Genomic DNA, 27,607 nt, shown 5'->3' with positions numbered 1-27,607 from the left:
GTGTTTCAGAAAGGCTCAATCAAAAGTAAGGTTCAACTCTTTTAGTTGAATGCACAGAACAGAAAGAAGTTTCATACAATGCTTCTGTGTAGTTTATATTTGAACATATTCTTTTTTCCACTATTACCCACTTAGCGCTACGAATGTCCAGTTGCATTTTCTACAGACAGAGTGTTTCAAAACTGCTCAATCAAAAGTATGGTTTAACTCTGTTAGCTGAATGCTCAGATCAGAAAGAAGTTTCACAGAATGCTTCTGTGTAGTTTATATTTGAATATATTCCTTTTTCCACTATTACCCTCTTAGCGCTCCGAATGTCCACTTGCATTTTCTACAGAAAGAGGGTTCAGCACTGCGCAATCAAAAGTATGGTTTAACTCTGTTAGCTTAATGAACATATCAGAAATAAGTTTCACACAATGCTTCTGTGTAGTTTATATTTGAAGATATTATTTTTCCCTATAGAGGCCTCTTAGCGCTCAGAATGTCCAATTGCAGTTTCTACAGAAAGAGTGTTTCAGAAAGGCTCAATCAAAAGTAAGGTTCAACTCTGTTAGTTGAATGCACAGAACAGAAAGAAGTTTCATACAATGCTTCTGTGTAGTTTATATTTGAACATATTCTTTTTTCCACTATTACCCACTTAGCGCTACGAATGTCCAGTTGCATTTTCTACAGACAGAGTGTTTCAAAACTGCTCAATCAAAAGTATGGTTTAACTCTGTTAGCTGAATGCTCAGATCAGAAAGAAGTTTCACAGAATGCTTCTGTGTAGTTTTTATTTGAATATATTCCATTTTCCACTATTACCCTCTTAGCGCTCCGAATGTCCACTTGCATTTTCTACAGAAAGAGGGTTCAGCACTGCGCAATCAAAAGTATGGTTTAACTCTGTTAGCTTAATGAACATATCAGAAATAAGTTTCACACAATGCTTCTGTGTAGTTTTTATTTGAAGATATTATTTTTCCCAAAAGAGGCCTCTTAGCGCTCAGAATGTCCAATTGCAGTTTCTACAGAAAGAGTGTTTCAGAAAGGCTCAATCAAAAGTAAGGTTCAACTCTGTTAGTTGAATGCACAGAGCAGAAAGAAGTTTCATACAATGCTTCTGTGTAGTTTATATTTGAACATATTCTTTTTTCCACTATTACCCACTTAGCGCTACGAATGTCCAGTTGCATTTTCTACAGACAGAGTGTTTCAAAACTGCTCAATCAAATGTATGGTTTAACTCTGTTAGCTGAATGCTCAGATCAGAAAGAAGTTTCACAGAATGCTTCTGTGTAGTTTATACTTGAAAATATTCCTTTTTCCACTACTACGCTCTTAGCGCTACAAATGTCCAGTTGCATTTTCTACAGAAAGAGTGTTCAGATCTGCTCAATCAAAAGTATGGTTTAAATCTGTTAGCTGAATGCACAGATCAGAAAGAAGTTTCACCGAATGATTCTGTGTAGTTTATATTTGAAGACATTCCTTTTTCCACTATTACCCTCTTAGCGCTCCGAATCTCCACTTGTATTTTCTACAAAAAGAGTGTTTCATAACTGCTCAATCAAAAATATGTTTTATCTCTGTTAACTGAATTTACAGATCAGAAATATGTTTAACAGAATGCATCTGTGTAGTTTTTATTTGAAGATATTCTTTTTCCCAAAGTAGGCCTCTTAGCGCTTAGCATGTCCAATTGCAGTTTCTACAGAAAGAGTGTTTCAGAACGGCTCAATCAAAAGTAAGGTTCAACTCTGTTAGTTGAATGCACAGAACAGAAAGAATTTTCACAGAATGCTACTGTGTAGTTTATATTTGAATATAGTCCTTTTTCCACTATTACCCACTTAGCGCTCCGAATGTCCACTTGCATTTTCTACAGAAAGAGGGTTCAGCACTGCGCAATCAAAAGTGTGGTTTAACTCTGTTAGCTTAATGAACATATCAGAAATAAGTTTCACACAATGCTTCTGTGTAGTTTTTATTTGAAGATATTATTTTTCCCAACAGAGGCCTCTTAGCGCTCAGAATGTCCAATTGCAGTTTCTACAGAAAGAGTGTTTCAGAAAGGCTCAATCAAAAGTAAGGTTGAACTCTGTTAGTTGAATGCACAGAACAGAAAGAAGTTTCGTACAATGCTTCTGTGTAGTTTATATTTGAACATATTCTTTTTTCCACTATTACCCACTTAGCGCTACGAATGTCCAGTTGCATTTTCTACAGACAGAGTGTTTCAAAACTGCTCAATCAAAAGTATGGTTTAACTCTGTTAGCTGAATGCTCAGATCAGAAAGAAGTTTCACAGAATGCTTCTGTGTAGTTTATATTTGAATATGTTCCTTTTTCCACTACTACTCTCTTAGCGCTCCAAATGTCCAGTTGCATTTTCTACAGAAAGAGTGTTCAGATCTGCTCAATCAAAAGTATGGTTTAACTCTGTTAGCTGAATGCACAGATCAGAAAGAAGTTTCACCGAATGATTCTGTGTAGTTTATATTTGAAGACATTCCTTTTTTCACTATTACCCACTTAGCGCTCCGAATCTCCACTTGCATTTTCTACAAAAAGAGTGTTTCATAACTGCTCAATCAAAAATATGTTTTGTCTCTGTTAACTGAATTTACAGATCAGAAATAAGTTTCACAGAATGCATCTGTGTAGTTTTTATTTGAAGATATTCTTTTTCCCAAGGTAGGCCTCTTAGCGCTTAGCATGTCCAATTGCAGTTTCTACAGAAAGTGTGTTTCAGAACGGCTCAATCAAAAGTAAGGTTGAACTCTGTTAGTTGAATGCACAGAACAGAAAGAAGTTTCATACAATGCTTCTGTGTAGTTTATATTTCAACATATTCTTTTTTCCACTATTACCCACTTAGCGCTACGAATGTCCAGTTGCATTTTCTACAGACAGAGTGTTTCAAAACTGCTCAATCAAAAGTATGGTTTAACTCTGTTAGCTGAATGCTCAGATCAGAAAGAAGTTTCACAGAATGCTTCTGTGTAGTTTATACTTGAATATATTCCTTTTTCCACTACTACGCTCTTAGCGCTCCAAATGTCCAGTTGCATTTTCTACAGAAAGAGTGTTCAGATCTGCTCAATCAAAAGTATGGTTTAACTCTGTTAGCTGAATGCACAGATCAGAAAGAAGTTTCACCGAATGATTCTGTGTAGTTTATATTTGAAGACATTCCTTTTTCCACTATTACCCTCTTAGCGCTCCGAATCTCCACTTGCATTTTCTACAAAAAGAGTGTTTCATAACTGCTCAATCAAAAATATGTTTTATCTCTGTTAACTGAATTTACAGATCAGAAATAAGTTTCACACAATGCTTCTGTGTAGTTTTTATTTGAAGATATTCTTTTTCCCAAAGTAGGCCTCTTAGCGCTTAGCATGTCCAATTGCAGTTTCTACAGAAAGAGTGTTTCAGAACGGCTCAATCAAAAGTAAGGTTCAACTCTGTTAGTTGAATGCACAGAACAGAAAAAATTTTCACAGAATGCTACTGTGTAGTTTATATTTGAATATAGTCCTTTTTCCACTATTACCCTCTTAGCGCTCCGAATGTCCACTTGCATTTTCTACAGAAAGAGGGTTCAGCACTGCGCAATCAAAAGTATGGTTTAACTCTGTTAGCTTAATGAACATATCAGAAATAAGTTTCACACAATGCTTCTGTGTAGTTTTTATTTGAAGATATTATTTTTCCCAATAGAGGCCTCTTAGCGCTCAGAATGTCCAATTGCAGTTTCTACAGAAAGAGTGTTTCAGAAAGGCTCAATCAAAAGTAAGGTTCAACTCTGTTAGTTGAATGCACAGAACAGAAAGAAGTTTCATACAATGCTTCTGTGTAGTTTATATTTGAACATATTCTTTTTTCCACTATTACCCACTTAGCGCTACGAATGTCCAGTTGCATTTTCTACAGACAGAGTGTTTCAAAACTGCTCAATCAAAAGTATGGTTTAACTCTGTTAGCTGAATGCTCAGATCAGAAAGAAGTTTCACAGAATGCTTCTGTGTAGTTTATATTTGAATATATTCCTTTTTCCACTACTACTCTCTTAGCGCTCCAAATGTCCAGTTGCATTTTCTACAGAAAGAGTGTTCAGATCTGCTCAATCAAAAGTATGGTTTAACTCTGTTAGCTGAATGCACAGATCAGAAAGAAGTTTCACAGAATGATTCTGTGTAGTTTATATTTGGAGACATTCCTTTTTCCACTATTACCCTCTTAGCGCTCCGAATCTCCACTTGCATTTTCTACAGAAAGAGTGTTTCAGAACGGCTCAATCAAAACTAAGGTTCAACTCTTTTAGTTGAACAAACAGAACAGAAAGAAGTTTCACACAATTCTTCTGTGTAGTTTTTATTTGTAGACATTCTTTTTCCCAATATAGGCCTCTTAGCGCTCAGAATGTCCAATTGCAGTTTCTACAGAAAGAGTGTTTCAGAACGGCTCAATCAAAAGTAAGGTTGAACTCTGTTAGTTGAATGCACAGAACAGAAAGAAGTTTCATACAATGCTTCTGTGTAGTTTATATTTGAACATATTCTTTTTTCCACTATTACCCACTTAGCGCTACGAATGTCCAGTTGCATTTTCTACAGACAGAGTGTTTCAAAACTGCTCAATCAAAAGTATGGTTTAACTCTGTTAGCTGAATGCTCAGATCAGAAAGAAGTTTCACAGAATGCTTCTGTGTAGTTTATACTTGAAAATATTCCTTTTTCCACTACTACGCTCTTAGCGCTCCAAATGTCCAGTTGCATTTTCTACAGAAAGAGTGTTCAGATCTGCTCAATCAAAAGTATGGTTTAAATCTGTTAGCTGAATGCACAGATCAGAAAGAAGTTTCACCGAATGATTCTGTGTAGTTTATATTTGAAGACATTCCTTTTTCCACTATTACCCTCTTAGCGCTCCGAATCTCCACTTGTATTTTCTACAAAAAGAGTGTTTCATAACTGCTCAATCAAAAATATGTTTTATCTCTGTTAACTGAATTTACAGATCAGAAATAAGTTTAACAGAATGCATCTGTGTAGTTTTTATTTGAAGATATTCTTTTTCCCAAAGTAGGCCTCTTAGCGCTTAGCATGTCCAATTGCAGTTTCTACAGAAAGAGTGTTTCAGAACGGCTCAATCAAAAGTAAGGTTCAACTCTGTTAGTTGAATGCACAGAACAGAAAGAATTTTCACAGAATGCTACTGTGTAGTTTATATTTGAATATAGTCCTTTTTCCACTATTACCCACTTAGCGCTCCGAATGTCCACTTGCATTTTCTACAGAAAGAGGGTTCAGCACTGCGCAATCAAAAGTGTGGTTTAACTCTGTTAGCTTAATGAACATATCAGAAATAAGTTTCACACAATGCTTCTGTGTAGTTTTTATTTGAAGATATTATTTTTCCCAACAGAGGCCTCTTAGCGCTCAGAATGTCCAATTGCAGTTTCTACAGAAAGAGTGTTTCAGAAAGGCTCAATCAAAAGTAAGGTTGAACTCTGTTAGTTGAATGCACAGAACAGAAAGAAGTTTCGTACAATGCTTCTGTGTAGTTTATATTTGAACATATTCTTTTTTCCACTATTACCCACTTAGCGCTACGAATGTCCAGTTGCATTTTCTACAGACAGAGTGTTTCAAAACTGCTCAATCAAAAGTATGGTTTAACTCTGTTAGCTGAATGCTCAGATCAGAAAGAAGTTTCACAGAATGCTTCTGTGTAGTTTATATTTGAATATGTTCCTTTTTCCACTACTACTCTCTTAGCGCTCCAAATGTCCAGTTGCATTTTCTACAGAAAGAGTGTTCAGATCTGCTCAATCAAAAGTATGGTTTAACTCTGTTAGCTGAATGCACAGATCAGAAAGAAGTTTCACAGAATGATTCTGTGTAGTTTATATTTGGAGACATTCCTTTTTCCACTATTACCCTCTTAGCGCTCCGAATCTCCACTTGCATTTTCTACAGAAAGAGTGTTTCAGAACGGCTCAATCAAAACTAAAGTTCAACTCTTTTAGTTGAACAAACAGAACAGAAAGAAGTTTCACACAATTCTTCTGTGTAGTTTTTATTTGTAGACATTCTTTTTCCCAATATAGGCCTCTTAGCGCTCAGAATGTCCAATTGCAGTTTCTACAGAAAGAGTGTTTCAGAACGGCTCAATCAAAAGTAAGGTTCAACTCTGTTAGTTGAATGCACAGAACAGAAAGAAGTTTCATACAATGCTTCTGTGTAGTTTATATTTGAACATATTCTTTTTTCCACTATTACCCACTTAGCGCTACGAATGTCCAGTTGCATTTTCTACAGACAGAGTTTTTCAAAACTGCTCAATCAAAAGTATGGTTTAACTCTGTTAGCTGAATGCTCAGATCAGAAAGAAGTTTCACAGAATGCTTCTGTGTAGTTTATACTTGAATATATTCCTTTTTCCACTACTACGCTCTTAGCGCTCCAAATGTCCAGTTGCATTTTCTACAGAAAGAGTGTTCAGATCTGCTCAATCAAAAGTATGGTTTAACTCTGTTAGCTGAATGCACAGATCAGAAAGAAGTTTCACCGAATGATTCTGTGTAGTTTATATTTGAAGACATTCCTTTTTCCACTATTACCCTCTTAGCGCTCCGAATCTCCACTTGTATTTTCTACAAAAAGAGTGTTTCATAACTGCTCAATCAAAAATATGTTTTATCTCTGTTAACTGAATTTACAGATCAGAAATAAGTTTCACACAATGCATCTGTGTAGTTTTTATTTGAAGATATTCTTTTTCCCAAAGTAGGCCTCTTAGCGCTTAGCATGTCCAATTGCAGTTTCTACAGAAAGAGTGTTTCAGAACGGCTCAATCAAAAGTAAGGTTCAACTCTGTTAGTTGAATGCACAGAACAGAAAGAATTTTCACAGAATGCTACTGTGTAGTTTATATTTGAATATAGTCCTTTTTCCACTATTACCCACTTAGCGCTCCGAATGTCCACTTGCATTTTCTACAGAAAGAGGGTTCAGCACTGCGCAATCAAAAGTGTGGTTTAACTCTGTTAGCTTAATGAACATATCAGAAATAAGTTTCACACAATGCTTCTGTGTAGTTTTTATTTGAAGATATTATTTTTCCCAACAGAGGCCTCTTAGCGCTCAGAATGTCCAATTGCAGTTTCTACAGAAAGAGTGTTTCAGAAAGGCTCAATCAAAAGTAAGGTTGAACTCTGTTAGTTGAATGCACAGAACAGAAAGAAGTTTCGTACAATGCTTCTGTGTAGTTTATATTTGAACATATTCTTTTTTCCACTACTACCCACTTAGCGCTACGAATGTCCAGTTGCATTTTCTACAGACAGAGTGTTTCAAAACTGCTCAATCAAAAGTATGGTTTAACTCTGTTAGCTGAATGCTCAGATCAGAAAGAAGTTTCACAGAATGCTTCTGTGTAGTTTATATTTGAATATGTTCCTTTTTCCACTACTACTCTCTTAGCGCTCCAAATGTCCAGTTGCATTTTCTACAGAAAGAGTGTTCAGATCTGCTCAATCAAAAGTATGGTTTAACTCTGTTAGCTGAATGCACAGATCAGAAAGAAGTTTCACCGAATGATTCTGTGTAGTTTATATTTGAAGACATTCCTTTTTTCACTATTACCCACTTAGCGCTCCGAATCTCCACTTGCATTTTCTACAAAAAGAGTGTTTCATAACTGCTCAACAAAAATATGTTTTGTCTCTGTTAACTGAATTTACAGATCAGAAATAAGTTTCACAGAATGCATCTGTGTAGTTTTTATTTGAAGATATTCTTTTTCCCAAGGTAGGCCTCTTAGAGCTTAGCATGTCCAATTGCAGTTTCTACAGAAAGTGTGTTTCAGAACGGCTCAATCAAAAGTAAGGTTGAACTCTGTTAGTTGAATGCACAGAACAGAAAGAAGTTTCATACAATGCTTCTGTGTAGTTTATATTTGAACATATTCTTTTTTCCACTATTACCCACTTAGCGCTACGAATGTCCAGTTGCATTTTCTACAGACAGAGTGTTTCAAAACTGCTCAATCAAAAGTATGGTTTAACTCTGTTAGCTGAATGCTCAGATCAGAAAGAACTTTCACAGAATGCTTCTGTGTAGTTTATACTTGAATATATTCCTTTTTCCACTACTACGCTCTTAGCGCTCCAAATGTCCAGTTGCATTTTCTACAGAAAGAGTGTTCAGATCTGCTCAATCAAAAGTATGGTTTAACTCTGTTAGCTGAATGCACAGATCAGAAAGAAGTTTCACCGAATGATTCTGTGTAGTTTATATTTGAAGACATTCCTTTTTCCACTATTACCCTCTTAGCGCTCCGAATCTCCACTTGCATTTTCTACAAAAAGAGTGTTTCATAACTGCTCAATCAAAAATATGTTTTATCTCTGTTAACTGAATTTACAGATCAGAAATAAGTTTCACACAATGCTTCTGTGTAGTTTTTATTTGAAGATATTCTTTTTCCCAAAGTAGGCCTCTTAGCGCTTAGCATGTCCAATTGCAGTTTCTACAGAAAGAGTGTTTCAGAACGGCTCAATCAAAAGTAAGGTTCAACTCTGTTAGTTGAATGCACAGAACAGAAAAAATTTTCACAGAATGCTACTGTGTAGTTTATATTTGAATATAGTCCTTTTTCCACTATTACCCTCTTAGCGCTCCGAATGTCCACTTGCATTTTCTACAGAAAGAGGGTTCAGCACTGCGCAATCAAAAGTATGGTTTAACTCTGTTAGCTTAATGAACATATCAGAAATAAGTTTCACACAATGCTTCTGTGTAGTTTTTATTTGAAGATATTATTTTTCCCAATAGAGGCCTCTTAGCGCTCAGAATGTCCAATTGCAGTTTCTACAGAAAGAGTGTTTCAGAAAGGCTCAATCAAAAGTAAGGTTCAACTCTGTTAGTTGAATGCACAGAACAGAAAGAAGTTTCATACAATGCTTCTGTGTAGTTTATATTTGAACATATTCTTTTTTCCACTATTACCCACTTAGCGCTACGAATGTCCAGTTGCATTTTCTACAGACAGAGTGTTTCAAAACTGCTCAATCAAAAGTATGGTTTAACTCTGTTAGCTGAATGCTCAGATCAGAAAGAAGTTTCACAGAATGCTTCTGTGTAGTTTATATTTGAATATATTCCTTTTTCCACTACTACTCTCTTAGCGCTCCAAATGTCCAGTTGCATTTTCTACAGAAAGAGTGTTCAGATCTGCTCAATCAAAAGTATGGTTTAACTCTGTTAGCTGAATGCACAGATCAGAAAGAAGTTTCACAGAATGATTCTGTGTAGTTTATATTTGGAGACATTCCTTTTTCCACTATTACCCTCTTAGCGCTCCGAATCTCCACTTGCATTTTCTACAGAAAGAGTGTTTCAGAACGGCTCAATCAAAACTAAGGTTCAACTCTTTTAGTTGAACAAACAGAACAGAAAGAAGTTTCACACAATTCTTCTGTGTAGTTTTTATTTGTAGACATTCTTTTTCCCAATATAGGCCTCTTAGCGCTCAGAATGTCCAATTGCAGTTTCTACAGAAAGAGTGTTTCAGAACGGCTCAATCAAAAGTAAGGTTGAACTCTGTTAGTTGAATGCACAGAACAGAAAGAAGTTTCATACAATGCTTCTGTGTAGTTTATATTTGAACATATTCTTTTTTCCACTATTACCCACTTAGCGCTACGAATGTCCAGTTGCATTTTCTACAGACAGAGTGTTTCAAAACTGCTCAATCAAAAGTATGGTTTAACTCTGTTAGCTGAATGCTCAGATCAGAAAGAAGTTTCACAGAATGCTTCTGTGTAGTTTATACTTGAAAATATTCCTTTTTCCACTACTACGCTCTTAGCGCTCCAAATGTCCAGTTGCATTTTCTACAGAAAGAGTGTTCAGATCTGCTCAATCAAAAGTATGGTTTAAATCTGTTAGCTGAATGCACAGATCAGAAAGAAGTTTCACCGAATGATTCTGTGTAGTTTATATTTGAAGACATTCCTTTTTCCACTATTACCCTCTTAGCGCTCCGAATCTCCACTTGTATTTTCTACAAAAAGAGTGTTTCATAACTGCTCAATCAAAAATATGTTTTATCTCTGTTAACTGAATTTACAGATCAGAAATAAGTTTAACAGAATGCATCTGTGTAGTTTTTATTTGAAGATATTCTTTTTCCCAAAGTAGGCCTCTTAGCGCTTAGCATGTCCAATTGCAGTTTCTACAGAAAGAGTGTTTCAGAACGGCTCAATCAAAAGTAAGGTTCAACTCTGTTAGTTGAATGCACAGAACAGAAAGAATTTTCACAGAATGCTACTGTGTAGTTTATATTTGAATATAGTCCTTTTTCCACTATTACCCACTTAGCGCTCCGAATGTCCACTTGCATTTTCTACAGAAAGTGGGTTCAGCACTGCGCAATCAAAAGTGTGGTTTAACTCTGTTAGCTTAATGAACATATCAGAAATAAGTTTCACACAATGCTTCTGTGTAGTTTTTATTTGAAGATATTATTTTTCCCAACAGAGGCCTCTTAGCGCTCAGAATGTCCAATTGCAGTTTCTACAGAAAGAGTGTTTCAGAAAGGCTCAATCAAAAGTAAGGTTGAACTCTGTTAGTTGAATGCACAGAACAGAAAGAAGTTTCGTACAATGCTTCTGTGTAGTTTATATTTGAACATATTCTTTTTTCCACTATTACCCACTTAGCGCTACGAATGTCCAGTTGCATTTTCTACAGACAGAGTGTTTCAAAACTGCTCAATCAAAAGTATGGTTTAACTCTGTTAGCTGAATGCTCAGATCAGAAAGAAGTTTCACAGAATGCTTCTGTGTAGTTTATATTTGAATATGTTCCTTTTTCCACTACTACTCTCTTAGCGCTCCAAATGTCCAGTTGCATTTTCTACAGAAAGAGTGTTCAGATCTGCTCAATCAAAAGTATGGTTTAACTCTGTTAGCTGAATGCACAGATCAGAAAGAAGTTTCACAGAATGATTCTGTGTAGTTTATATTTGGAGACATTCCTTTTTCCACTATTACCCTCTTAGCGCTCCGAATCTCCACTTGCATTTTCTACAGAAAGAGTGTTTCAGAACGGCTCAATCAAAACTAAAGTTCAACTCTTTTAGTTGAACAAACAGAACAGAAAGAAGTTTCACACAATTCTGCTGTGTAGTTTTTATTTGTAGACATTCTTTTTCCCAATATAGGCCTCTTAGCGCTCAGAATGTCCAATTGCAGTTTCTACAGAAAGAGTGTTTCAGAACGGCTCAATCAAAAGTAAGGTTCAACTCTGTTAGTTGAATGCACAGAACAGAAAGAAGTTTCATACAATGCTTCTGTGTAGTTTATATTTGAACATATTCTTTTTTCCACTATTACCCACTTAGCGCTACGAATGTCCAGTTGCATTTTCTACAGACAGAGTTTTTCAAAACTGCTCAATCAAAAGTATGGTTTAACTCTGTTAGCTGAATGCTCAGATCAGAAAGAAGTTTCACAGAATGCTTCTGTGTAGTTTATACTTGAATATATTCCTTTTTCCACTACTACGCTCTTAGCGCTCCAAATGTCCAGTTGCATTTTCTACAGAAAGAGTGTTCAGATCTGCTCAATCAAAAGTATGGTTTAACACTGTTAGCTGAATGCACAGATCAGAAAGAAGTTTCACCGAATGATTCTGTGTAGTTTATATTTGAAGACATTCCTTTTTCCACTATTACCCTCTTAGCGCTCCGAATCTCCACTTGTATTTTCTACAAAAAGAGTGTTTCATAACTGCTCAATCAAAAATATGTTTTAACTCTGTTAACTGAATTTACAGATCAGAAATAAGTTTCACACAATGCTTCTGTGTAGTTTTTATTTGAAGATATTCTTTTTCCCAAAGTAGGCCTCTTAGCGCTTAGCATGTCCAATTGCAGTTTCTACAGAAAGAGTGTTTCAGAACGGCTCAATCAAAAGTAAGGTTCAACTCTGTTAGTTGAATGCACAGAACAGAAAAAATTTTCACAGAATGCTACTGTGTAGTTTATATTTGTATATAGTCCTTTTTCCACTATTACCCTCTTAGCGCTCCGAATGGCACTTGCATTTTCTACAGAAAGAGGGTTCAGCACTGCGCAATCAAAAGTATGGTTTAACTCTGTTAGCTTAATGAACATATCAGAAATAAGTTTCACACAATGCTTCTGTGTAGTTTTTATTTGAAGATATTATTTTTCCCAATAGAGGCCTCTTAGCGCTCAGAATGTCCAATTGCAGTTTCTACAGAAAGAGTGTTTCAGAAAGGCTCAATCAAAAGTAAGGTTCAACTCTGTTAGTTGAATGCACAGAACAGAAAGAAGTTTCATACAATGCTTCTGTGTAGTTTATATTTGAACATATTCTTTTTTCCACTATTACCCACTTAGCGCTACGAATGTCCAGTTGCATTTTCTACAGACAGAGTGTTTCAAAACTGCTCAATCAAAAGTATGGTTTAACTCTGTTAGTTGAATGCTCAGATCAGAAAGAAGTTTCACAGAATGCTTCTGTGTAGTTTATATTTGAATATATTCCTTTTTCCACTACTACTCTCTTAGCGCTCCAAATGTCCAGTTGCATTTTCTACAGAAAGAGTGTTCAGATCTGCTCAATCAAAAGTATGGTTTAACTCTGTTAGCTGAATGCACAGATCAGAAAGAAGTTTCACAGAATGATTCTGTGTAGTTTATATTTGGAGACATTCCTTTTTCCACTATTACCCTCTTAGCGCTCCGAATCTCCACTTGCATTTTCTACAGAAAGAGTGTTTCAGAACGGCTCAATCAAAACTAAGGTTCAACTCTTTTAGTTGAACAAACAGAACAGAAAGAAGTTTCACACAATTCTTCTGTGTAGTTTTTATTTGTAGACATTCTTTTTCCCAATATAGGCCTCTTAGCGCTTAGAATGTCCAATTGCAGTTTCTACAGAAAGAGTGTTTCAGAACGGCTCAATCAAAAGTAAGGTTGAACTCTGTTAGTTGAATGCACAGAACAGAAAGAAGTTTCATACAATGCTTCTGTGTAGTTTATATTTGAACATATTCTTTTTTCCACTATTACCCACTTAGCGCTACGAATGTCCAGTTGCATTTTCTACAGACAGAGTGTTTCAAAACTGCTCAATCAAAAGTATGGTTTAACTCTGTTAGCTGAATGCTCAGATCAGAAAGAAGTTTCACAGAATGCTTCTGTGTAGTTTATACTTGAAAATATTCCTTTTTCCACTACTACGCTCTTAGCGCTCCAAATGTCCAGTTGCATTTTCTACAGAAAGAGTGTTCAGATCTGCTCAATCAAAAGTATGGTTTAACTCTGTTAGCTGAATGCACAGATCAGAAAGAAGTTTCACCGAATGATTCTGTGTAGTTTATATTTGAAGACATTCCTTTTTCCACTATTACCCTCTTAGCGCTCCGAATCTCCACTTGTATTTTCTACAAAAAGAGTGTTTCATAACTGCTCAATCAAAAATATGTTTTATCTCTGTTAACTGAATTTACAGATCAGAAATAAGTTTAACAGAATGCATCTGTGTAGTTTTTATTTGAAGATATTCTTTTTCCCAAAGTAGGCCTCTTAGCGCTTAGCATGTCCAACTGCAGTTTCTACAGAAAGAGTGTTTCAGAACGGCTCAATCAAAAGTAAGGTTCAACTCTGTTAGTTGAATGCACAGAACAGAAAGAATTTTCACAGAATGCTACTGTGTAGTTTATATTTGAATATAGTCCTTTTTCCACTATTACCCTCTTAGCGCTCCGAATGTCCACTTGCATTTTCTACAGAAAGAGGGTTCAGCACTGCGCAATCAAAAGTGTGGTTTAACTCTGTTAGCTTAATGAACATATCAGAAATAAGTTTCACACCATGCTTCTGTGTAGTTTTTAATTGAAGATATTTTTTTTCCCAATAGAGGCCTCTTAGCGCTCAGAATGTCCAATTGCAGTTTCTACAGAAAGAGTGTTTCAGAAAGGCTCAATCAAAAGTAAGGTTGAACTCTGTTAGTTGAATGCACAGAACAGAAAGAAGTTTCATACAATGCTTCTGTGTAGTTTATATTTGAACATATTCTTTTTTCCACTATTACCCACTTAGCGCTACGAATGTCCAGTTGCATTTTCTACAGACAGAGTGTTTCAAAACTGCTCAATCAAAAGTATGGTTTAACTCTGTTAGCTGAATGCTCAGATCAGAAAGAAGTTTCACAGAATGCTTCTGTGTAGTTTATATTTGAATATGTTCCTTTTTCCACTACTACTCTCTTAGCGCTCCAAATGTCCAGTTGCATTTTCTACAGAAAGAGTGTTCAGATCTGCTCAATCAAAAGTATGGTTTAACTCTGTTAGCTGAATGCACAGATCAGAAAGAAGTTTCACAGAATGATTCTGTGTAGTTTATATTTGGAGACATTCCTTTTTCCACTATTACCCTCTTAGCGCTCCAAATCTCCACTTGCATTTTCTACAGAAAGAGTGTTTCAGCACGGCTCAATCAAAACTAAAGTTCAACTCTTTTAGTTGAACAAACAGAACAGAAAGAAGTTTCACACAATTCTTCTGTGTAGTTTTTATTTGTAGACATTCTTTTTCCCAATATAGGCCTCTTAGCGCTCAGAATGTCCAATTGCAGTTTCTACAGAAAGAGTGTTTCAGAACGGCTCAATCAAAACTAAGGTTCAACTCTGTTAGTTGAATGCACAGAACAGAAAGAAGTTTCATACAATGCTTCTGTGTAGTTTATATTTGAACATATTCTTTTTTCCACTATTACCCACTTAGCGCTACGAATGTCCAGTTGCATTTTCTACAGACAGAGTGTTTCAAAACTGCTCAATCAAAAGTATGGTTTAACTCTGTTAGCTGAATGCTCAGATCAGAAAGAAGTTTCACAGAATGCTTCTGTGTAGTTTATACTTGAAAATATTCCTTTTTCCACTACTACGCTCTTAGCGCTCCAAATGTCCAGTTGCATTTTCTACAGAAAGAGTGTTCAGATCTGCTCAATCAAAAGTATGGTTTAAATCTGTTAGCTGAATGCACAGATCAGAAAGAAGTTTCACCGAATGATTCTGTGTAGTTTATATTTGAAGACATTCCTTTTTCCACTATTACCCTCTTAGCGCTCCGAATCTCCACTTGTATTTTCTACAAAAAGAGTGTTTCATAACTGCTCAATCAAAAATATGTTTTATCTCTGTTAACTGAATTTACAGATCAGAAATAAGTTTAACAGAATGCATCTGTGTAGTTTTTATTTGAAGATATTCTTTTTCCCAAAGTAGGCCTCTTAGCGCTTAGCATGTCCAATTGCAGTTTCTACAGAAAGAGTGTTTCAGAACGGCTCAATCAAAAGTAAGGTTCAACTCTGTTAGTTGAATGCACAGAACAGAAAGAATTTTCACAGAATGCTACTGTGTAGTTTATATTTGAATATAGTCCTTTTTCCACTATTACCCACTTAGCGCTCCGAATGTCCACTTGCATTTTCTACAGAAAGAGGGTTCAGCACTGCGCAATCAAAAGTGTGGTTTAACTCTGTTAGCTTAATGAACATATCAGAAATAAGTTTCACACAATGCTTCTGTGTAGTTTTTATTTGAAGATATTATTTTTCCCAACAGAGGCCTCTTAGCGCTCAGAATGTCCAATTGCAGTTTCTACAGAAAGAGTGTTTCAGAAAGGCTCAATCAAAAGTAAGGTTGAACTCTGTTAGTTGAATGCACAGAACAGAAAGAAGTTTCGTACAATGCTTCTGTGTAGTTTATATTTGAACATATTCTTTTTTCCACTATTACCCACTTAGCGCTACGAATGTCCAGTTGCATTTTCTACAGACAGAGTGTTTCAAAACTGCTCAATCAAAAGTATGGTTTAACTCTGTTAGCTGAATGCTCAGATCAGAAAGAAGTTTCACAGAATGCTTCTGTGTAGTTTATATTTGAATATGTTCCTTTTTCCACTACTACTCTCTTAGCGCTCCAAATGTCCAGTTGCATTTTCTACAGAAAGAGTGTTCAGATCTGCTCAATCAAAAGTATGGTTTAACTCTGTTAGCTGAATGCACAGATCAGAAAGAAGTTTCACAGAATGATTCTGTGTAGTTTATATTTGGAGACATTCCTTTTTCCACTATTACCCTCTTAGCGCTCCGAATCTCCACTTGCATTTTCTACAGAAAGAGTGTTTCAGAACGGCTCAATCAAAACTAAAGTTCAACTCTTTTAGTTGAACAAACAGAACAGAAAGAAGTTTCACACAATTCTGCTGTGTAGTTTTTATTTGTAGACATTCTTTTTCCCAATATAGGCCTCTTAGCGCTCAGAATGTCCAATTGCAGTTTCTACAGAAAGAGTGTTTCAGAACGGCTCAATCAAAAGTAAGGTTCAACTCTGTTAGTTGAATGCACAGAACAGAAAGAAGTTTCATACAATGCTTCTGTGTAGTTTATATTTGAACATATTCTTTTTTCCACTATTACCCACTTAGCGCTACGAATGTCCAGTTGCATTTTCTACAGACAGAGTTTTTCAAAACTGCTCAATCAAAAGTATGGTTTAACTCTGTTAGCTGAATGCTCAGATCAGAAAGAAGTTTCACAGAATGCTTCTGTGTAGTTTATACTTGAATATATTCCTTTTTCCACTACTACGCTCTTAGCGCTCCAAATGTCCAGTTGCATTTTCTACAGAAAGAGTGTTCAGATCTGCTCAATCAAAAGTATGGTTTAACTCTGTTAGCTGAATGCACAGATCAGAAAGAAGTTTCACCGAATGATTCTGTGTAGTTTATATTTGAAGACATTCCTTTTTCCACTATTACCCTCTTAGCGCTCCGAATCTCCACTTGTATTTTCTACAAAAAGAGTGTTTCATAACTGCTCAATCAAAAATATGTTTTATCTCTGTTAACTGAATTTACAGATCAGAAATAAGTTTCACACAATGCTTCTGTGTAGTTTTTATTTGAAGATATTCTTTTTCCCAAAGTAGGCCTCTTAGCGCTTAGCATGTCCAATTGCAGTTTCTACAGAAAGAGTGTTTCAGAACGGCTCAATCAAAAGTAAGGTTCAACTCTGTTAGTTGAATGCACAGAACAGAAAAAATTTTCACAGAATGCTACTGTGTAGTTTATATTTGTATATAGTCCTTTTTCCACTATTACCCTCTTAGCGCTCCGAATGTCCACTTGCATTTTCTACAGAAAGAGGGTTCAGCACTGCGCAATCAAAAGTATGGTTTAACTCTGTTAGCTTAATGAACATATCAGAAATAAGTTTCACACAATGCTTCTGTGTAGTTTTTATTTGAAGATATTATTTTTCCCAATAGAGGCCTCTTAGCGCTCAGAATGTCCAATTGCAGTTTCTACAGAAAGAGTGTTTCAGAAAGGCTCAATCAAAAGTAAGGTTCAACTCTGTTAGTTGAATGCACAGAACAGAAAGAAGTTTCATACAATGCTTCTGTGTAGTTTATATTTGAACATATTCTTTTTTCCACTATTACCCACTTAGCGCTACGAATGTCCAGTTGCATTTTCTACAGACAGAGTGTTTCAAAACTGCTCAATCAAAAGTATGGTTTAACTCTGTTAGTTGAATGCTCAGATCAGAAAGAAGTTTCACAGAATGCTTCTGTGTAGTTTATATTTGAATATATTCCTTTTTCCACTACTACTCTCTTAGCGCTCCAAATGTCCAGTTGCATTTTCTACAGAAAGAGTGTTCAGATCTGCTCAATCAAAAGTATGGTTTAACTCTGTTAGCTGAATGCACAGATCAGAAAGAAGTTTCACAGAATGATTCTGTGTAGTTTATATTTGGAGACATTCCTTTTTCCACTATTACCCTCTTATCGCTCCGAATCTCCACTTGCATTTTCTACAGAAAGAGTGTTTCAGAACGGCTCAATCAAAACTAAGGTTCAACTCTTTTAGTTGAACAAACAGAACAGAAAGAAGTTTCACACAATTCTTCTGTGTAGTTTTTATTTGTAGACATTCTTTTTCCCAATATAGGCCTCTTAGCGCTCAGAATGTCCAATTGCAGTTTCTACAGAAAGAGTGTTTCAGAACGGCTCAATCAAAAGTAAGGTTGAACTCTGTTAGTTGAATGCACAGAACAGAAAGAAGTTTCATACAATGCTTCTGTGTAGTTTATATTTGAACATATTCTTTTTTCCACTATTACCCACTTAGCGCTACGAATGTCCAGTTGCATTTTCTACAGACAGAGTGTTTCAAAACTGCTCAATCAAAAGTATGGTTTAACTCTGTTAGCTGAATGCTCAGATCAGAAAGAAGTTTCACAGAATGCTTCTGTGTAGTTTATACTTGAAAATATTCCTTTTTCCACTACTGCGCTCTTAGCGCTCCAAATGTCCAGTTGCATTTTCTACAGAAAGAGTGTTCAGATCTGCTCAATCAAAAGTATGGTTTAAATCTGTTAGCTGAATGCACAGATCAGAAAGAAGTTTCACCGAATGATTCTGTGTAGTTTATATTTGAAGACATTCCTTTTTCCACTATTACCCTCTTAGCGCTCCGAATCTCCACTTGTATTTTCTACAAAAAGAGTGTTTCATAACTGCTCAATCAAAAATATGTTTTATCTCTGTTAACTGAATTTACAGATCAGAAATAAGTTTAACAGAATGCATCTGTGTAGTTTTTATTTGAAGATATTCTTTTTCCCAAAGTAGGCCTCTTAGCGCTTAGCATGTCCAATTGCAGTTTCTACAGAAAGAGTGTTTCAGAACGGCTCAATCAAAAGTAAGGTTCAACTCTGTTAGTTGAATGCACAGAACAGAAAGAATTTTCACAGAATGCTACTGTGTAGTTTATATTTGAATATATTCCTTTTTCCACTATTACCCACTTAGCGCTCCGAATGTCCACTTGCATTTTCTACAGAAAGAGGGTTCAGCACTGCGCAATCAAAAGTGTGGTTTAACTCTGTTAGCTTAATGAACATATCAGAAATAAGTTTCACACAATGCTTCTGTGTAGTTTTTATTTGAAGATATTATTTTTCCCAATAGAGGCCTCTTAGCGCTCAGAATGTCCAATTGCAGTTTCTACAGAAAGAGTGTTTCAGAAAGGCTCAATCAAAAGTAAGGTTGAACTCTGTTAGTTGAATGCACAGAACAGAAAGAAGTTTCGTACAATGCTTCTGTGTAGTTTATATTTGAACATATTCTTTTTTCCACTATTACCCACTTAGCGCTACGAATGTCCAGTTGCATTTTCTACAGACAGAGTGTTTCAAAACTGCTCAATCAAAAGTATGGTTTAACTCTGTTAGCTGAATGCTCAGATCAGAAAGAAGTTTCACAGAATGCTTCTGTGTAGTTTATATTTGAATATGTTCCTTTTTCCACTACTACTCTCTTAGCGCTCCAAATGTCCAGTTGCATTTTCTACAGAAAGAGTGTTCAGATCTGCTCAATCAAAAGTATGGTTTAACTCTGTTAGCTGAATGCACAGATCAGAAAGAAGTTTCACAGAATGATTCTGTGTAGTTTATATTTGGAGACATTCCTTTTTCCACTATTACCCTCTTAGCGCTCCGAATCTCCACTTGCATTTTCTACAGAAAGAGTGTTTCAGAACGGCTCAATCAAAACTAAAGTTCAACTCTTTTAGTTGAACAAACAGAACAGAAAGAAGTTTCACACAATTCTGCTGTGTAGTTTTTATTTGTAGACATTCTTTTTCCCAATATAGGCCTCTTAGCGCTCAGAATGTCCAATTGCAGTTTCTACAGAAAGAGTGTTTCAGAACGGCTCAATCAAAAGTAAGGTTCAACTCTGTTAGTTGAATGCACAGAACAGAAAGAAGTTTCATACAATGCTTCTGTGTAGTTTATATTTGAACATATTCTTTTTTCCACTATTACCCACTTAGCGCTACGAATGTCCAGTTGCATTTTCTACAGACAGAGTTTTTCAAAACTGCTCAATCAAAAGTATGGTTTAACTCTGTTAGCTGAATGCTCAGATCAGAAAGAAGTTTCACAGAATGCTTCTGTGTAGTTTATACTTGAATATATTCCTTTTTCCACTACTACGCTCTTAGCGCTCCAAATGTCCAGTTGCATTTTCTACAGAAAGAGTGTTCAGATCTGCTCAATCAAAAGTATGGTTTAACTCTGTTAGCTGAATGCACAGATCAGAAAGAAGTTTCACCGAATGATTCTGTGTAGTTTATATTTGAAGACATTCCTTTTTCCACTATTACCCTCTTAGCGCTCCGAATCTCCACTTGTATTTTCTACAAAAAGAGTGTTTCATAACTGCTCAATCAAAAATATGTTTTATCTCTGTTAACTGAATTTACAGATCAGAAATAAGTTTCACACAATGCTTCTGTGTAGTTTTTATTTGAAGATATTCTTTTTCCCAAAGTAGGCCTCTTAGCGCTTAGCATGTCCAATTGCAGTTTCTACAGAAAGAGTGTTTCAGAACGGCTCAATCAAAAGTAAGGTTCAACTCTGTTAGTTGAATGCACAGAACAGAAAAAATTTTCACAGAATGCTACTGTGTAGTTTATATTTGTATATAGTCCTTTTTCCACTATTACCCTCTTAGCGCTCCGAATGTCCACTTGCATTTTCTACAGAAAGAGGGTTCAGCACTGCGCAATCAAAAGTATGGTTTAACTCTGTTAGCTTAATGAACATATCAGAAATAAGTTTCACACAATGCTTCTGTGTAGTTTTTATTTGAAGATATTATTTTTCCCAATAGAGGCCTCTTAGCGCTCAGAATGTCCAATTGCAGTTTCTACAGAAAGAGTGTTTCAGAAAGGCTCAATCAAAAGTAAGGTTCAACTCTGTTAGTTGAATGCACAGAACAGAAAGAAGTTTCATACAATGCTTCTGTGTAGTTTATATTTGAACATATTCTTTTTTCCACTATTACCCACTTAGCGCTACGAATGTCCAGTTGCATTTTCTACAGACAGAGTGTTTCAAAACTGCTCAATCAAAAGTATGGTTTAACTCTGTTAGTTGAATGCTCAGATCAGAAAGAAGTTTCACAGAATGCTTCTGTGTAGTTTATATTTGAATATATTCCTTTTTCCACTACTACTCTCTTAGCGCTCCAAATGTCCAGTTGCATTTTCTACAGAAAGAGTGTTCAGATCTGCTCAATCAAAAGTATGGTTTAACTCTGTTAGCTGAATGCACAGATCAGAAAGAAGTTTCACAGAATGATTCTGTGTAGTTTATATTTGGAGACATTCCTTTTTCCACTATTACCCTCTTAGCGCTCCGAATCTCCACTTGCATTTTCTACAGAAAGAGTGTTTCAGAACGGCTCAATCAAAACTAAGGTTCAACTCTTTTAGTTGAACAAACAGAACAGAAAGAAGTTTCACACAATTCTTCTGTGTAGTTTTTATTTGTAGACATTCTTTTTCCCAATATAGGCCTCTTAGCGCTCAGAATGTCCAATTGCAGTTTCTACAGAAAGAGTGTTTCAGAACGGCTCAATCAAAAGTAAGGTTGAACTCTGTTAGTTGAATGCACAGAACAGAAAGAAGTTTCATACAATGCTTCTGTGTAGTTTATATTTGAACATATTCTTTTTTCCACTATTACCCACTTAGCGCTACGAATGTCCAGTTGCATTTTCTACAGACAGAGTGTTTCAAAACTGCTCAATCAAAAGTATGGTTTAACTCTGTTAGCTGAATGCTCAGATCAGAAAGAAGTTTCACAGAATGCTTCTGTGTAGTTTATACTTGAAAATATTCCTTTTTCCACTACTACGCTCTTAGCGCTCCAAATGTCCAGTTGCATTTTCTACAGAAAGAGTGTTCAGATCTGCTCAATCAAAAGTATGGTTTAACTCTGTTAGCTGAATGCACAGATCAGAAAGAAGTTTCACCGAATGATTCTGTGTAGTTTATATTTGAAGACATTCCTTTTTCCACTATTACCCTCTTAGCGCTCCGAATCTCCACTTGTATTTTCTACAAAAAGAGTGTTTCATAACTGCTCAATCAAAAATATGTTTTATCTCTGTTAACTGAATTTACAGATCAGAAATAAGTTTAACAGAATGCATCTGTGTAGTTTTTATTTGAAGATATTCTTTTTCCCAAAGTAGGCCTCTTAGCGCTTAGCATGTCCAATTGCAGTTTCTACAGAAAGAGTGTTTCAGAACGGCTCAATCAAAAGTAAGGTTCAACTCTGTTAGTTGAATGCACAGAACAGAAAGAATTTTCACAGAATGCTACTGTGTAGTTTATATTTGAATATAGTCCTTTTTCCACTATTACCTTCTTAGCGCTCCGAATGTCCACTTGCATTTTCTACAGAAAGAGGGTTCAGCACTGCGCAATCAAAAGTGTGGTTTAACTCTGTTAGCTTAATGAACATATCAGAAATAAGTTTCACACAATGCTTCTGTGTAGTTTTTAATTGAAGATATTTTTTTTCCCAATAGAGGCCTCTTAGCGCTCAGAATGTCCAATTGCAGTTTCTACAGAAAGAGTGTTTCAGAAAGGCTCAATCAAAAGTAAGGTTGAACTCTGTTAGTTGAATGCACAGAACAGAAAGAAGTTTCATACAATGCTTCTGTGTAGTTTATATTTGAACATATTCTTTTTTCCACTATTACCCACTTAGCGCTACGAATGTCCAGTTGCATTTTCTACAGACAGAGTGTTTCAAAACTGCTCAATCAAAAGTATGGTTTAACTCTGTTAGCTGAATGCTCAGATCAGAAAGAAGTTTCACAGAATGCTTCTGTGTAGTTTATATTTGAATATGTTCCTTTTTCCACTACTACTCTCTTAGCGCTCCAAATGTCCAGTTGCATTTTCTACAGAAAGAGTGTTCAGATCTGCTCAATCAAAAGTATGGTTTAACTCTGTTAGCTGAATGCACAGATCAGAAAGAAGTTTCACAGAATGATTCTGTGTAGTTTATATTTGGAGACATTCCTTTTTCCACTATTACCCTCTTAGCGCTCCGAATCTCCACTTGCATTTTCTACAGAAAGAGTGTTTCAGCACGGCTCAATCAAAACTAAAGTTCAACTCTTTTAGTTGAACAAACAGAACAGAAAGAAGTTTCACACAATTTTTCTGTGTAGTTTTTATTTGTAGACATTCTTTTTCCCAATATAGGCCTCTTAGCGCTCAGAATGTCCAATTGCAGTTTCTACAGAAAGAGTGTTTCAGAACGGCTCAATCAAAAGTAAGGTTCAACTCTGTTAGTTGAATGCACAGAACAGAAAGAAGTTTCATACAATGCTTCTGTGTAGTTTATATTTGAACATATTCTTTTTTCCACTATTACCCACTTAGCGCTACGAATGTCCAGTTGCATTTTCTACAGACAGAGTGTTTCAAAACTGCTCAATCAATTGTATGGTTTAACTCTGTTAGCTGAATGCTCAGATCAGAAAGAAGTTTCACAGAATGCTTCTGTGTAGTTTATACTTGAATATATTCCTTTTTCCACTACTACGCTCTTAGCGCTCCAAATGTCCAGTTGCATTTTCTACAGAAAGAGTGTTCAGATCTGCTCTATCAAAAGTATGGTTTAACTCTGTTAGCTGAATGCACAGATCAGAAAGAAGTTTCACCGAATGATTCTGTGTAGTTTATATTTGAAGACATTCCTTTTTCCACTATTACCCTCTTAGCGCTCCGAATCTCCACTTGTATTTTCTACAAAAAGAGTGTTTCATAACTGCTCAATCAAAAATATGTTTTATCTCTGTTAACTGAATTTACAGATCAGAAATAAGTTTCACACAATGCTTCTGTGTAGTTTTTATTTGAAGATATTCTTTTTCCCAAAGTAGGCCTCTTAGCGCTTAGCATGTCCAATTGCAGTTTCTACAGAAAGAGTGTTTCAGAACGGCTCAATCAAAAGTAAGGTTCAACTCTGTTAGTTGAATGCACAGAACAGAAAAAATTTTCACAGAATGCTACTGTGTAGTTTATATTTGAATATAGTCTTTTTCCACTATTACCCTCTTAGCGCTCCGAATGTCCACTTGCATTTTCTACAGAAAGAGGGTTCAGCACTGCGCAATCAAAAGTATGGTTTAACTCTGTTTGCTTAATGAATATATCAGAAATAAGTTTCACACAATGCTTCTGTGTAGTTTTTATTTGAAGATATTATTTTTCCCAATAGAGGCCTCTTAGCGCTCAGAATGTCCAATTGCAGTTTCTACAGAAAGAGTGTTTCAGAAAGGCTCAATCAAAAGTAAGGTTCAACTCTGTTAGTTGAATGCACAGAACAGAAAGAAGTTTCATACAATGCTTCTGTGTAGTTTATATTTGAACATATTCTTTTTTCCACTATTACCCACTTAGCGCTACGAATGTCCATTTGCATTTTCTACAGACAGAGTGTTTCAAAACTGCTCAATCAAAAGTATGGTTTAACTCTGTTAGCTGAATGCTCAGATCAGAAAGAAGTTTCACAGAATGCTTCTGTGTAGTTTATATTTGAATATATTCCTTTTTCCACTACTACTCTCTTAGCGCTCCAAATGTCCAGTTGCATTTTCTACAGAAAGAGTGTTCAGATCTGCTCAATCAAAAGTATGGTTTAACTCTGTTAGCTGAATGCACAGATCAGAAAGAAGTTTCACAGAATGATTCTGTGTAGTTTATATTTGGAGACATTCCTTTTTCCACTATTACCCTCTTAGCGCTCCGAATCTCCACTTGAATTTTCTACAGAAAGAGTGTTTCAGAACGGCTCAATCAAAACTAAGGTTCAACTCTTTTAGTTGAACAAACAGAACAGAAAGAAGTTTCACACAATTCTTCTGTGTAGTTTTTATTTGTAGACATTCTTTTTCCCAATATAGGCCTCTTAGCGCTCAGAATGTCCAATTGCAGTTCCTACAGAAAGAGTGTTTCAGAACGGCTCAATCAAAAGTAAGGTTGAACTCTGTTAGTTGAATGCACAGAACAGAAAGAAGTTTCATACAATGCTTCTGTGTAGTTTATATTTGAACATATTCTTTTTTCCACTATTACCCACTTAGCGCTACGAATGTCCAGTTGCATTTTCTACAGACAGAGTGTTTCAAAACTGCTCAATCAAAAGTATGGTTTAACTCTGTTAGCTGAATGCTCAGATCAGAAAGAAGTTTCACAGAATGCTTCTGTGTAGTTTATACTTGAATATATTCCTTTTTCCACTACTACGCTCTTAGCGCTCCAAATGTCCAGTTGCATTTTCTACAGAAAGAGTGTTCAGATCTGCTCTATCAAAAGTATGGTTTAACTCTGTTAGCTGAATGCACAGATCAGAAAGAAGTTTCACCGAATGATTCTGTGTAGTTTATATTTGAAGACATTCCTTTTTCCACTATTACCCTCTTAGCGCTCCGAATCTCCACTTGTATTTTCTACAAAAAGAGTGTTTCATAACTGCTCAATCAAAAATATGTTTTATCTCTGTTAACTGAATTTACAGATCAGAAATAAGTTTAACAGAATGCATCTGTGTAGTTTTTATTTGAAGATATTCTTTTTCCCAAAGTAGGCCTCTTAGCGCTTAGCATGTCCAATTGCAGTTTCTACAGAAAGAGTGTTTCAGAACGGCTCAATCAAAAGTAAGGTTCAACTCTGTTAGTTGAATGCACAGAACAGAAAGAATTTTCACAGAATGCTACTGTGTAGTTTATATTTGAATATAGTCCTTTTTCCACTATTACCCTCTTAGCGCTCCGAATGTCCACTTGCATTTTCTACAGAAAGAGGGTTCAGCACTGCGCAATCAAAAGTGTGGTTTAACTCTGTTAGCTTAATGAACATATCAGAAATAAGTTTCACACAATGCTTCTGTGTAGTTTTTATTTGAAGATATTATTTTTCCCAATAGAGGCCTCTTAGCGCTCAGAATGTCCAATTGCAGTTTCTACAGAAAGAGTGTTTCAGAAAGGCTCAATCAAAAGTAAGGTTCAACTCTGTTAGTTGAATGCACAGAACAGAAAGAAGTTTCATACAATGCTTCTGTGTAGTTTATATTTGAACATATTCTTTTTTCCACTATTACCCACTTAGCGCTACGAATGTCCAGTTGCATTTTCTACAGACAGAGTGTTTCAAAACTGCTCAATCAAAAGTATGGTTTAACTCTGTTAGCTGAATGCTCAGATCAGAAAGAAGTTTCACAGAATGCTTCTGTGTAGTTTATATTTGAATATATTCCTTTTTCCACTACTACTCTCTTAGCGCTCCAAATGTCCAGTTGCATTTTCTACAGAAAGAGTGTTCAGATCTGCTCAATCAAAAGTATGGTTTAACTCTGTTTGCTGAATGCACAGAGCAGAAAGATGTTTCACAGAATGATTCTGGGTAGTTTATATTTGGAGACATTCCTTTTTCCACTATTACCCACTTAGCGCTACGAATGTCCATTTGCATTTTCTACAGACAGAGTGTTTCAAAACTGCTCAATCAAAAGTATGGTTTAACTCTGTTAGCTGAATGCTCAGATCAGAAAGAAGTTTCACAGAATGCTTCTGTGTAGTTTATATTTGAATATATTCCTTTTTCCACTACTACTCTCTTAGCGCTCCAAATGTCCAGTTGCATTTTCTACAGAAAGAGTGTTCAGATCTGCTCAATCAAAAGTATGGTTTAACTCTGTTAGCTGAATGCACAGATCAGAAAGAAGTTTCACAGAATGATTCTGTGTAGTTTATATTTGGAGACATTCCTTTTTCCACTATTACCCTCTTAGCGCTCCGAATCTCCACTTGCATTTTCTACAGAAAGAGTGTTTCAGAACGACTCAATCAAAACTAAGGTTCAACTCTTTTAGTTGAACAAACAGAACAGAAAGAAGTTTCACACAATTCTTCTGTGTAGTTTTTATTTGTAGACATTCTTTTTCCCAATATAGGCCTCTTAGCGCTCAGAATGTCCAATTGCAGTTTCTACAGAAAGAGTGTTTCAGAACGGCTCAATCAAAAGTAAGGTTGAACTCTGTTAGTTGAATGCACAGAACAGAAAGAAGTTTCATACAATGCTTCTGTGTAGTTTATATTTGAACATATTCTTTTTTCCACTATTACCCACTTAGCGCTACGAATGTCCAGTTGCATTTTCTACAGACAGAGTGTTTCAAAACTGCTCAATCAAAAGTATGGTTTAACTCTGTTAGCTGAATGCTCAGATCAGAAAGAAGTTTCACAGAATGCTTCTGTGTAGTTTATACTTGAATATATTCATTTTTCCACTACTACGCTCTTAGCCCTCCAAATGTCCAGTTGCATTTTCTACAGAAAGAGTGTTCAGATCTGCTCAATCAAAAGTATGGTTTAACTCTGTTAGCTGAATGCACAGATCAGAAAGAAGTTTCACCGAATGATTCTGTGTAGTTTATATTTGAAGACATTCATTTTTCCACTATTACCCTCTTAGCGCTCCGAATCTCCACTTGTATTTTCTACAAAAAGAGTGTTTCATAACTGCTCAATCAAAAATATGTTTTATCTCTGTTAACTGAATTTACAGATCAGAAATAAGTTTAACAGAATGCATCTGTGTAGTTTTTATTTGAAGATATTCTTTTTCCCAAAGTAGGC

The sequence above is a fragment of the Symphalangus syndactylus genome, chromosome 14 (genome assembly GCF_028878055.3).
Source record: "Symphalangus syndactylus isolate Jambi chromosome 14, NHGRI_mSymSyn1-v2.1_pri, whole genome shotgun sequence".
In the NCBI taxonomy this organism is placed as follows: domain Eukaryota; kingdom Metazoa; phylum Chordata; class Mammalia; order Primates; family Hylobatidae; genus Symphalangus; species Symphalangus syndactylus.
The sequence above is the reverse complement of the archived record's forward strand: the minus strand, read 5'-3'. Positions refer to the sequence as shown.